Here is a 13,829-nt window from a genome sequence, read left to right on the forward strand (position 1 = left end):
TCCCAAACCCAGATAGGGAACCATCAAAGGAAGAGGACTTACAGATCCATCTCTTTTATGAATATTGAGGTAAAACTCCTCAACAATATTCTGGCCAACCCAATTCAACACCTAACCAAAAAATATATACATTACTATCAAACAGGATTCATTCCAGAATTGCAAAGCTGGTTAAATATACGCATGTCATTTAATGTAATTCAACACATCAACAGAAGCAAGGACAAGAACCAAATGTTTTTCTCAATAGATACAGAAAAAGTATTTGACAAGTTCCAATTTCCTTTATGATAAAATCTCTGGAGATGCTAGAAGTCCATCAACCCTTTCTCGATATAATAAAGGTTGTATATGATAAACCTATAGCCAGCATTATACTTAATCATGAAAAGTTAGAACAATTCATTCTAAAACCAGGAAAAATACAAGGATGTCTACTTTCTCTACTCTTCTTCAACATAGTGCTGGAATTCCTAACAAGAGCAATAAGGCATGAGAAACACAAAAAAGGGATCCAAACAGGGAAAAGAAGAAGTAAAGCTATATATCCCTTTGCCAATGCCATGATCCTGTATATAAAGAACCCTATAGATTCCTCATTCAGGCTACTTGAGTTGATTTGAAACTTTGGCAAGGTAATGGGTTATAAAATCAACCCACAAAAATTAGTGCCTTCTCGTATGGCAACAATGAGAAGAGTGATGATAAAATTAGGAAAGCAACTGCATTTGTAATACTCTGAAAAATATTTAGGAATTAACTTAACCAAGGATATAAAGGATTTCTACTGTGAAAACTTTAAAATTCTGAAATAAGAAGTTGAAGCAGTTATAAGGAAATGGCATAACATCCCATGCTCCTGGTTGGGAAGAATTAACATATTAAAAATAGTAATTCTTCCCTAAGCAATACAGAAAATCAAAGCAATACCATAAAAATCTCAACAACTTCCTTCAAAGAAATAGAGAAATCAATCCATAAATTCATATGGAATAAAAAAAGACCTAGAACAGAAAAAACAGCAATAGAGGAATATCGATACTAAACTTCAAGCTTTATTACAAATCCATGGTAATAAAAACAGCTTGGGACTTTCACAAGAATAGGCCTGAGGACCAATTGATCAGGACAGAAGACCCAGAAATAAGCCTACAAACATATAAACACCTAATATTTAACAAGAAAGCCAAAAATACAGGTTGGGAGAAAGACAGCCTCTTCAATAAATGGTCATGGTAAAATTGTTGATCTACATGCAGAAAACTTAAGCTAGATACCAAGAAATCACCTTGTACCAGAATCAGCTCTAAATGCATCAAAGGCTTCAATGCAAGGACTAATACTTTGAAATATCACAGGAAGAGATAGGGGAAACCTTAAGCCTTTTAGGCACAGGACAAAACAAGATCCAGAAATCACAACAAATCAAACAAAGTCTGGATGTATAGGTTTATATCAAACAAGAGTTTCTGCCTAGCAAAGGACATAGCTAGAAAAATTAATAGCACAAAAATGGGAGAAAATCTTCACTAGCTATACATGAGACAAGGGCCTCATTTCCAAAACATACTTAGAGCTCAAAAAATTAATGCCCCCAAAAATAGCCCCTCAAAAAACATAATAACACCATCAATAAATCAGCTAAATCTCTGAAGAAAGACTTCTTAGAGGAAGAAAAAAGAATGGCTAATGGGCACATGAAGAAATGTTCATGATCTCTGGCTGTAAAAGAAATGCAAATCAAAACAACATTGAGATTCTACCTCAGGATAGTTAGAATGGCCATTAGCAGGAAAACTAATAGTAACTAATGCTGGTGGGGTTGTGACCAAAAGGGAAATCTACTACACTGTTGGTGCGAATGTAAACTTAATCAACTACTCTGGAGAGCAGTATGAAGGTCCCTTAGAAGACTAAACTTAGAGCTTCACTATGACCGCAATTCTACTTCCGGGCATTTATTCAACGAACCACAAACCGGGCAAAACCAGCACAACCACGTTTATTGCAGTATTGTTTACCATAGCCATGATATGGAATCAACCAAGATGTCTCTTAGTGAACAAATTAATCACGAAAATTTACTACATATACAATGGAATTATACTTCTTCATCCATTAGAAAGAATGATTTGTTAGGAAATGGAAAGACTTGGAAAATATATTAAATGAAGTATGCCAGAACCAAAGAAACAGGCTGCATGGTTTCCTTCAGTTGTGGTAAATAATAAGTGCCCATAAATCTACAACTAAACACACTGAAAGACCAAAACAAATAAATATAACTGGGACATGATAAATTTTATAAGGCCCTAATCATTAACATACAGAGGCCAAAGGAGGCTAAGCATATAAGTAATGGGCAAAGGCTCAATAACTACAGACAGATGATCATAATAAATAGTATTCTATGAAATGAACTGGAAAAAAAAGGAAGCAAGGGACACTCTTTAATTGCCATTGTTTCCTGTTTTCTTTTTATTTTTTGTATTGTTTGTCACTTTGTATTTGGGGGGGGGGTAAAGGAAGGCACATAACTGACCTAGGGAAGGGAAAGAAAAACAGGGTGTAAGATATCACAAGAAATGTACACACTGCCCTACCATGCAACTGTACCCCTTGTGCACAACACCTTGTCAAAAATTTTTGTTTAATTAATAAATAAATTTTAAAAAGGCAGAATGAAGATGAACAAATACAACATTGATAGTCACAGGACACAATGTAGAAAATAAACTGGATATCTTATGAGTGGAGGGAAAGATGGAAAGAGAATGATGGAAAGGGGAAAATGATTCAAAAAAGAATTGCATTGATTGTGCCTGATTCATGTAACTATAATCCCTAGGCATATCAACTACACACAGTTAAAAAAAAACTAAAAATATCTAAAAATTTGAAAAAGAACAAAGCAGAAATAAAGATAATTAATATTAAAGAAATAAAAAAGAAAAATTAATAGTTGCTTTTTATAAAAGCACAAATAAATTTGACAAGTTCTTAGCTGTACTAACCAAGAATTAAGATAGAAAAACCAAATGATTGAAATCATAAAGAAAAGCAGGAACAGCACAGCTAATATCATAGAAACACAACAAGTCATTACATAGTTTTATTTAAAATTGTAGTCAAATAAATTTTATCACTTAATGGTCAAATTCTTGAAGACATATACTAAGACTGATATATCAAGAAACAGAGGCTGGGAATATGGCCTAGTGGTAGAGTGCTCTCCTCGTATACATGAATCCCTGGGTTTGATTCCTCAGCACCACATATATAGAAAAAGGCAGAAGTGGTGCTGTGGTTCAAGTGGTAGAGTGCTATAATTGAGCAAAAACAAGCCAGGGACAGTACTCAGGCCCTGAGTTCAAGCCCCAAGCAAAAAAAAAAGAAAGAAAGAAAAGAAATAGATAACCTAAGCTGGACTAAATAATACATACTTTTAAACCGAGGTACTTTGAAGGCTGAGACAGGAGGATTATCTGTTTGAAGTCAAACACAACAAAGTCAGAAAGACCCTATCTCACAAAAAAACCAAAAGGACTATGGTATAGATCAAGTGGTAAAGCTTTAAAATGGCTTTAATACTTAGTTCCACAAAAAAAACTTGGAAAATCTGAATAGATCAATAATAAAGTAATGAGATTGAATTAGTAATACATTGTTTTCCCCTGATGGAATGCACAAGACCAGATGGCATCATTGTTGATTTCTACAAACTATAATGAACAGATAATACAAATTCTCATTAAGCTTTTCTAAAAAAAATAGAATAGGGAAAAAAATTTCCAAACATGTTCTTTGTGGCCAGCATTGCAGTGATTCCCAAATATGAAGACACAATGGGAAAAAAATCAAGCCAATATCATTTAATTAATGTAAATTAAAAATCCTCAAAAAATATGAACAAACTAAGTCAATAACACATTACAATATTATTTAACATGATCAAATAGGATTTATTCAAGTATGGTTCAACATATGCAAACTAATAATTATAATAGACCACATAAAGTGAATGAAAGGGGAAAACAACATGATCATCTCAAAAATGATTTTATCAAAATCATTTGATAAAATTTAACATCGTTCCATTATGAAAACTCTGAACTTATTAGGTATAAAATTAAGACACTTCAACAGAAAATCCATCTATAATAAGTCAATAACAAAAGTTATAGAGGAGGAATGCAAAATGGAAGTCTTCTAACATTTCAAAAAAGGCACTTTTATTCAACATAGATCTGGAGCAATCAGGCAAGAGAAGGAAATAAATAATATCCAAATTAGAAGAAAGAAGTCAAAATGTCATTGTTTACATAGGCAAATGTTATTTATAGAAGTTCCAAAAATACTACTTGAATTAATTGGCTAATACTGAAAATGTGTAAGACTTGAAATCAATATACAGTAATCAGTAGTGTTCCCCTGTGCTAGTAGTGAACTGCAGCTACATAAAATAGAAACACAAATGTGTGAAGTAAGTACAAAAATGAAATGCCTAAGAAAAAAATTTCCAAAGAGGTGAGCTATATAATGAAAATTACAAAATATTCACAAATCAAGGGTTGGAAAAATAGAAATATATTGCTATATTTGGGATGTTATTTGTCCTCCCTAATGTCATATACTAGAAGCTTGGTCCCCAACCTACGGCATTATTCAGAGGTAATGGATCTGTTAAGAAGTGAGATATAGTTAGATAAATGTTTAACGATAAAGTAAGACATTGAGGTAGGAATAAAGAACCTGGCCTATCCACCTGTCTCTTAATTTTTGCTTCCTCACTACTGTGAGATCCACAGATACACTCAACTATATCTCCTTACCTTGCACCAAGATGATTAAAATGATTCTACTTAAATATATACAATATATATAATTCATTTTAAAAATAATTACTTATTTATTGTCAAAGTGATGTACAGAGGGGTTACAGTTCCATACGTAAGGCAGTGGGTACATTTCTTGTACAATTTGTTACCTCCTCCCTCATTTCCCCCTTTCCCTCTCTCCCCATGAGTTGTTCAGTTGGTTTTACACCAAATGGTTTTGCAAATATTGCTTTTGGAGTCGTTTGTCTTTTTATCCTTTGTCTCTCGATTTTGATATTCCCTTTCACTTCCCTAGTTCTAATACCAGTATATACAGTAACCAGGGTACTCAGATGAGATACAGTGATTGCGGGGACATCCACAGGAAGGGTATACAAGAGGATCATCAACAAAGAAAGGTACGGTTTCACATGACATGTTGAAAGTAATTACAGCAGTGATGTAACACTCGTTTCCATAATATGGAGTTCATTTCACTTAGCATCATCTTATGTGTTCATAAGGGTATAGTTATTGGGCTCTTGTCAATCCTTGTGACAATATCAATGATAATTTTCAAAGCACTATAATAATTATATAACTTATGTGGAACCACAAACTCTAAATAGCCAGAGCCATTTTGTGCAATAATAAGTAGACATTACCTGACTTTAAGATATTCTAGGGCTAGGAATATGGTCTAGTGGGAAGAGTGCTTGCCTCGCATACATGAAATCCTGGGTTTGATTCCTCAGCACCACATATACAGAAAATGGCCAGAAGTGGTGCTGTGGCTCAAGTGGCAGAGTGCTAGCCTTGAGCAAAAAGAAGCCAGGGACAGTGCTCAGGCCCTGAGTCCAAGGCCCAGGACTGGCAAAAAAAAAAAAAAATATATATATATATATATATATATATATAAATAATCAAAAAAGGAGATATTCTACAAAGCTGTAGTAATCATAACACAATGATATTTGCATATGGGTATACAGACCAGTGGAACAGAACAGAAAGCCTAGAAGTAAACTCATGCATCAATACCCAAAATATTTTTTAGAAATGTGCTAAGAGCATGCATCAGTGAAATGGCAGTCTTTGGAATAAACTGGGCAGAGAGCTGAATAATCAAATAAATACAAACGAAAATCACAAGACCCCCCCCCCCACTTTTATGTGGAGGCAACTTCTATGATATCACATAAATTTCTGCCTCTGTATGAGTGGATACATAGAATGTGGAACGTAGATAAAGTAGAATATAATTTCACTTAAAAAATGGAAGCTGGACAGCAGTGGCTTCTTCTTGTAAGTAATCTTATCTACTCAGGAAGCTGAGATCTGAGAATCATAGTTTGAAGACAGCTCCGGTAGGAAAGTCTGTGAAACTCTTATCTCCAATTAAACACCAAATATGAAAACCTGGAAGTGGAATTGTGGCTGAAATGGTAGAGTGCTATCCTAGAGCTCAAAAGCTCAGGAACTGTGCTCAGTTTCTAAATTCAAGCTCCAAGACACCACCCTCCTCCTGCCCCAAGAATGGAAATTTCAACATATGTGAAAATGTGGTTGAAATTTGAAAATATTTTGCAATAAATTAAGCCAAACACAATTTGATGATATTGTATGATTTCATTGATATGATTTTTTTCTAAAAAATTTCATTCACAGAAATAGAAATCTATAATCTGAGAATCATAGTTCAGAGCCATCCTGGACAGACAAATTCATGAGATTAATCTCAAGTTAACTAGTAAAAACCCAGGTTTTTACTCAAGTGGTGGAGTATTAGCTGTTAGTAAAAAAGCCAAAGGAGAAAGTGAGGCCCTGAGTTCAAACCAAAGTAGGGGAACCCCAGGGGGAAAGAGAGAGAGAAATTGAAAATGAGAAATAGTATAGGTTTGAAGACAATAGGGAAATAAAACTGAATAAAGAAAATCTGGGAGAAATTAATAATGATGATAACTATTTTCAAAACTGGGATATTCTTAATTCCACTGAGTCATATACTTGTAAATGGTCAAAATTATGTCTTACGCACCCTTTATTATTCTATAATGTGAGTATAATTTAATATTTGAATAAATTATTCTGTAAGAATCTTAGATGTAATGATAGGTTCCAAACAATCCACCCAGTTTTTGACAAATATCAGGATGTATCCAAACTTATGAAAAAGAACAAAGTAAATTATTTTCAGAATAATATAAATAAGAAAAGTGATAAAGGAGAACATAGTTTGTCAAAATGAATGCTACAATAAGTTGGAGGGAATTTTAATCAGCACCTTCACTATTCTAGCAAGAGACAAATGCTTTATACAGAGTTGAATGCTATGCAGATGAAATAAAAGTTTTCAATAAACCAGGTATGTATTGTAATGGAAACAGCATCAGGTGAAATGAATGATATAAAAATTCAAAATAGCATTATAAGTAGGGATAATTATTGCAACATAAAATTAGTCATGTATAGAGTACCAAAATTTTTCTTGAATGGCATAGGTAGAAAGGCAAAGAAAACATAATTGCTAATTATAGATGATTGATTATTAAGAAAAAAAATCAGAGTTCTGCTCCAAAAGAAGAACCCTCAGAAAATATAAAAGACTAAATATTTCAACTTCAAAAGGAACATAGAAATGCAACTCAGATTAAAAATAATTAAGTGATACAAAAAGATAATTATTGTGTTCTTGATGTTTACTACTCCTGTATATTAATTTCAAGGATTAACTCTAGAAGAATTAAAGTCATGGATTCTGGGTTTTTTTTTGACATTTTCTTTTACTCTTTTTTAATTAAATTTTATTGATAAGATGATGTGCAGAGAGGGTATAGTTACATAATAAGGTAGTGAGTACATTTCTTGTCATATTTGTTACACCCTCCTTCATTTTAGGCATGTGCCTATAATCCTAGATACTCAGGAGACTAGGGTCAGAAGACAGTATGAGCTGGCGAGCAAGACCAGACTTCATTTCATATAAATAAATGAATAAATAAATAATTACATTGTACCAACTTGTAAATATACTACAATTTGACAAATTTAGAAATCATTTTAAAAGAGTAGTTCCTAAATTTCATGTGATTTATAAAATTTAAAAAAGAATCTCTAAAATGTTTTGTCTGATCGCTACTTGGGAGATGCAGTGAATGCTATTTTAAGAGGATACTATATATGAATATAAAATATTAAAATAAACTTTTTATATATAAGCCTAGAACAGAAACAGTGAAATGAATGTAGATCAACCAGAGTGAAAGAATTAATAAATGTAATACTAGTTTAGGCACAGCGAGTGCATCATACCAGTAATTTCATTTACTGGGAAAGAAGTCATTGGGAGGATGGCAGATTAAGGAATTAATAATTAAACTAAAAAAGATTAATGGACAAAAGAAGCAAAGAAGAAGCAAGATCTGAATTATGGAATAATAAACAACCATGAAAGCTGTCTAGTGGCTCAGACCTGTAATCCTAGCTACTCTGGAGGCTGAGATCCAGAAACATCTTGAAAAGTCCTTAAAACATTAGAAAAGTCCTTAAAAATGCAATCCCAAAATAACCAGCAAATTCTAGGCTAGAGGTGTGCTTCAAATGGTAGATTACTAGCCAAGCAAGCAATTGAGTCAAGTGGGAAGCCCAGAATTCACACTCTAGTAATGAAAATCAAAGAAATAACATTAAGGAAAAAATAAGAAAATAGGCACAGATAGACAAAGCAAGAGAGTCAATATTTGGACCATCTGAGAAGATAACTGCCTATTCTCTCCCAGGTTTGTCTTTTGCAAGTAAACTTGGCGTGTGTGTGTGTGTGTGTGTGTGTGTGTGTGTGTGTGTGTGTGTGTGTGTGTTGTATGTCAACCATTTTTCTTTCAGAAGCCCAAACATGATACACCCGAAATAGCTTTGTTCAGTCTCATCCCATCCTATCTTGCCTTTCCTGCTGGGCTGAATTCCTGTCAAAGTTTTGCTTCACTCAGGCCTATTACTGCCTGGAGAACAGGAGCTACCATCTACTGAATCCAACCACCAACTATTTGTATATCTTAGGAAATTGTTAAGCAGTGTTGCTTTCCACCAACTATCTCCAGTCCTGAGAGTATACATAGTATTATGTAATGGTGGAACACTCAAGGCTTGAATACTCCTGTGTTCATTGGCCACAAAACTCTTCCTAATATGTTTACTCATATTCACACACACCTGGTCTCTCTCCTTTTACAAGAGCTTGGGCTTTAGCCTCACAGATGTTTTTGGCTAAACAGTAGAGATAGGTAAGGAGATTTATAAGTATACACTGAGTTAAAGATATACTTGCTGCCTACTGCTTTACAAAAAAATCTATTCTTATTTTGCTCAAATAAAATGGAAAAAATAGGCATGAAATTCAGAAAGCATTAAAATAACATAAAATGATTGAAAATATTACTCTATAGACAAATATTCTTAAGAGTTAGAGAATATTTATCTCACGACAGATAGAAAAAAGAATAAAGGTAAAAATGACCCCAGGGATAAAGGCAGACATGATGAATTGTACAATGTATATTTCTGGGCCTTATTCCTAATTCTCAGAACAATTAGTAAGACTTTACTAATGGGATGTAATGTAAGTATTAGCTTTAAAAAATCAGTAAAATAGAAATGATCATGCTACAAATTTTGACCGAAGAGTTCATGATATTAACAGAAATACTAAAATTATAGTCAAAACTATATTTGAAGATATAGGTACAGATAAATTTGAACTATACTACAGAATATTTCTATGTCATTTCTAACGTAAAAAGTTTTTTTATTATCTTTAAGTAGTTGTGTAAAAGGAGTTACCATTTAATAAAGCAGTTTATGAATATAGTGCATCTTAATAAATGTCATAATTAAATAATATTTAAAATTACTTAATAAAATAGTGTAAGCTTACTTACTTTGAAATGTATATGTGATACTAGAAGAAATGCTTTAAACATTTCAAGGTTGTACATGAGAAACAGGACTGATGAGTGGGCATACATGAGCCAAAGTATTGTTATTTCCTGAAATCACATTAGTGAAACGTGACCTTAAAATGATTTGCATAAATTATAGTGATAAAATAGATGTTCATTAATTTACTTAGAGAATAAAATGCTTTTGCTGGGAGTATGGCCTAGTGGCAAGAGTGCTTGCCTTGTGTACATGAAGCCCTGGGTTCAATTCCCCAACATCACATATACAGAAAATGGCCAGAAGTGGCACTGTGGCTCAAGTGGCAGAGTGCGAGACTTGAGCAAAAAGAAGCCAGGGACAGTGCTCATCACGCCCTGAGTCTGGCAAAAAAAAAAAAAAAGAGAGAGAGAGAATAAAATGCTTGACTCCATTTTATTTTTATTTGTTTTAATCACATTTTATTTCCATCAACCATTTGTACAAAAGGGTTGCATCTTGATACATCCATATGTGCAGAGAATGTGCCTAGATCAAACTTACCCATTCTTCGCTCTCCTTCATGCTCTGTCCCCCTTCTGAAACCAATTTATATAAGCTTCACTTTCCATTTTCACATGTACACACCAACTAATTTTTATCATTTCCTTAAAATTCTTGTAAATTGTACTAAGAACAGTTTTATGTGGAATTTTATAAAACTGAAAGAAGCCATTTTTATTTTATTGAAAGTATTTTAGCATGTAGGACAAAAATGTAGTTATTTTACTAAGATAATTGTTATGCATTGCATATAAATAATGAATAAAATAGTAAGTTTCAACAGTAAACATAACATCAATTTCCCAAATACATAACAAATCTTACTCATATATTAGCAAAAATTATATATAAGGATCAAACAGATCTAATAATGGAAAGTGATCAATAATTAAGGAATCTGTAGCCTACTCTTCATATTATTATTTTAATAAAGAACCATAAAATTCTTGACATTTGGGGCTGGGGATATGGCCTAGTGGCAAGAGTGCCTGCCTCATATACATGAGGCCCTGGGTTTGATTCCCCAGCACCACATATACAGAAAATGGCCAGAAGTGGCGCTGTGGCTCAAGTGGCAGAGTGCTAGCCTTGAGCAAAAAGAAGCCAGGGACAGTGCTCAGGCCCTGAGTCCAAGCCCCAGGACTGGCAAAAAAAAAAAAAAAAAATTCTTGACATTTGCTACCAAATTCCCTGGTAAGAAACACTTTAAATAAAATAAAATTAGAGGAAATTATCTTTAGCATGTCATGAATGTACAGATAAATTATCAGCTATTTGTCACAATGGTGAAATACAAGTTTAAGTCCATAAATTTAGGATTTATGAGGTCTTTCCTATTCTGTGTTCATTAAATTAATGGAATTCAACCATGACTATTCTCTTTTCAGTACAGTAGTGACAAGTCTAAAGCTCTTTCTAAATCTAATACTTCAGGTAGAAATAATTAGTATATAACTTTTGCTACAAGAAATAAATTTGATTTCATCTATTGCTCTTAAAATATTCCTGTCAGAATCTGAGATCAAAAACTATTACTTGCATATTATAACTGTTTACTAAGAAATGAGATATTCTAAACAAAATATCAATAAAATATTAGATCCTGTGGATTGGTCAAAATAAAGCTATGCCACTCCACTTGCATACAAGAAAAGTTAAATGGGAAAATGAAAACAAATTGGGTAACTTAAGGTGTATCTTTTCATGGACAGAAATAATACAATAAATCCCAGTACTCAGAAACAAAGCAGGAGAATCATGAACTCCAGACCAGCCTGGGCTATTGGTGAGAGTCTTTACAAAAAATTAATTAATTCAAAGCTTCCAAAATTGCAAAGATTATATATTATAAATTATCTGAATTTTTAAAAGATTCTGGAACCATGTTTATTGTGGCAGTATTCACTATAGCCATTGTATGGAAACAACCCAGATACCCTTCAACAGACAAATGGACCCACATTATATGTATATGTGTGTGTGTGTGTATGTGTTTGTGTGTGTAATATATATATATATATATATATATATATCATCCATTAGGAAGAACGATACTACATAATTTGCAAAGAAACAGATAGACCTGGTTTTAAAAAACATATTAAGTGAAGTACATCAGGCTCAAAGAGACAAAGCATGATTATTTTCTCTTATATGTGGAAGCTAGGACTACTTTATAAATGTATTAGTATATACTTGGATCTATATGCAAAATATTGTATTTTCAGGCAAGAACTCCAAGTGTAATTCCTTAGAAGGGCTAACTCACCACCCAACAACATCAATGCCAAGAATGCCAAATGCAAGTGGCTCATGTCTGTTATCCTAGGTATCCTAGGAGCCTGAGATCTGAAAATCCAAGTTCAAGGCAAGCTCGAGCAAGAAAGTCTGTGAGACTCTTATCTTCAGCTAACTACCAAAAATGCTGGAATTGGACGTGTGGCTTGAGTGGTATAGCACTACCATTGAGAAAAAAAATTTAAAAGCTCAGGGACAGAACACAGGCTCTGAGTTCAAGGACGGTTTGGCAATCCCCCCCACACTAAAAACAATCACAGGAAATAGGTACTTGAAAGGTGGGGGTGTAGGGTCAAGAGAATGGGGGTAAATTAATGAAGAGAGGAAGATGGGAGAAAATAGTCACAAAATTTAATGCATATCTTATAATATTAAGAAAATTTAGGGGAGGGATAGGATTCGGAGGGATGGGAAAGAATGATGAAAGGTGCAATACTGATCAAGCAAGACACACTTTATTAATAAACTAATGTGTTGAATAATATCTATTTTGTGCAATTAGGATAACAAATAAATCATTAAAAGGTTGTGGGAAGTTGAGAAATCCTTAACATAATCATTCTATTGTCTATATGTAGAATAGACAAGGAACTAGAGTAAATAAGAATTGCTCAGGCCCTGAGTCCCAAGCCTCAGAACTGGCAAAAAGATTAAAATTCAAGCCATACATTACAAATAAACATTTGAAAATGCACATCTAATAGATGTATGTCTAAAATAATGGAAAGGCTGTGCTCCAGTGGTTCATGCCTGTAATCCTAGCTTCCCATGAGGCTGAGATCTGAGAAATACAGTTTGAATCCAGCCAGGACAGGAAAGTCTATGGGACTTTTATCTCCAATAAACTCCCAAAAATCCAGAAGTGGAGATGTGGCTCAAGTGCTAATACTGCTAGCCTTGAGCAAAAGAAGCCCAGGTACAGCACCCAGGCTTTGAGTTCAAGTGTGAAGACTGGCAAAAATACATAAGTAAATTGAATAAAAAGAATTTAAGGGAAGAAAATTAAACAACGTCTTCCATTAAAACTACAAAACTTTTTTTTTTGGGGGGAAGGGGGGAGCTTGGGGCTTGAACTCAGATCCTGGACACTGTTCCTGAACTCCTTTGGTCAAGGCCAATGCTCTACTACTTGAGCCACAACGCCATTTCTGCCTTTTTCTGAATACAAATGATACCTCACTTATCACAGAATTATGATCCAGAGACCTCTAAGATAGGTGAAAATCTGCAAAGTAGCAGCGTTATATTTATTTTATTATTTATGTATATATCAAATTTTTATACACCTTTCCTAATCTCCTATAAACCTTTCCCGCTCTTTTATCAACCTTTCCCACACTCTTATAAACACGTCATACACTCTTAAACACTTTATACACTTTTGAACCTATGTAATTTAAACAATATATAAAACTCTATATGTATACTCACCAGTGAAGGATACTATTGCTTGATGGAAATGTACTACAATAAAGCTGCTAAATCAAAATGTAAAGCACAAATTTATAAGTAATAATGTGTCAGCATACTTCATTAATTATAACAACGGCAGTAATGTACAATGATATTAATAAGGAAGTTTAGAGGAGAAGCAGAATGTGGGAATTTTCTGCACCTATTTTTCAAAAAACATGTAGATTTGGAAATATTTTAACATAATCAAGAAAAAATATTGTGGAAAATCATTAACAAAACTTACAATTTTAAACATAACCAGTTTGCATGTGCAGCAAGATAAGA

Source organism: Perognathus longimembris, chromosome 28 (assembly GCF_023159225.1).
Source record: "Perognathus longimembris pacificus isolate PPM17 chromosome 28, ASM2315922v1, whole genome shotgun sequence".
Classification (NCBI taxonomy): domain Eukaryota; kingdom Metazoa; phylum Chordata; class Mammalia; order Rodentia; family Heteromyidae; genus Perognathus; species Perognathus longimembris.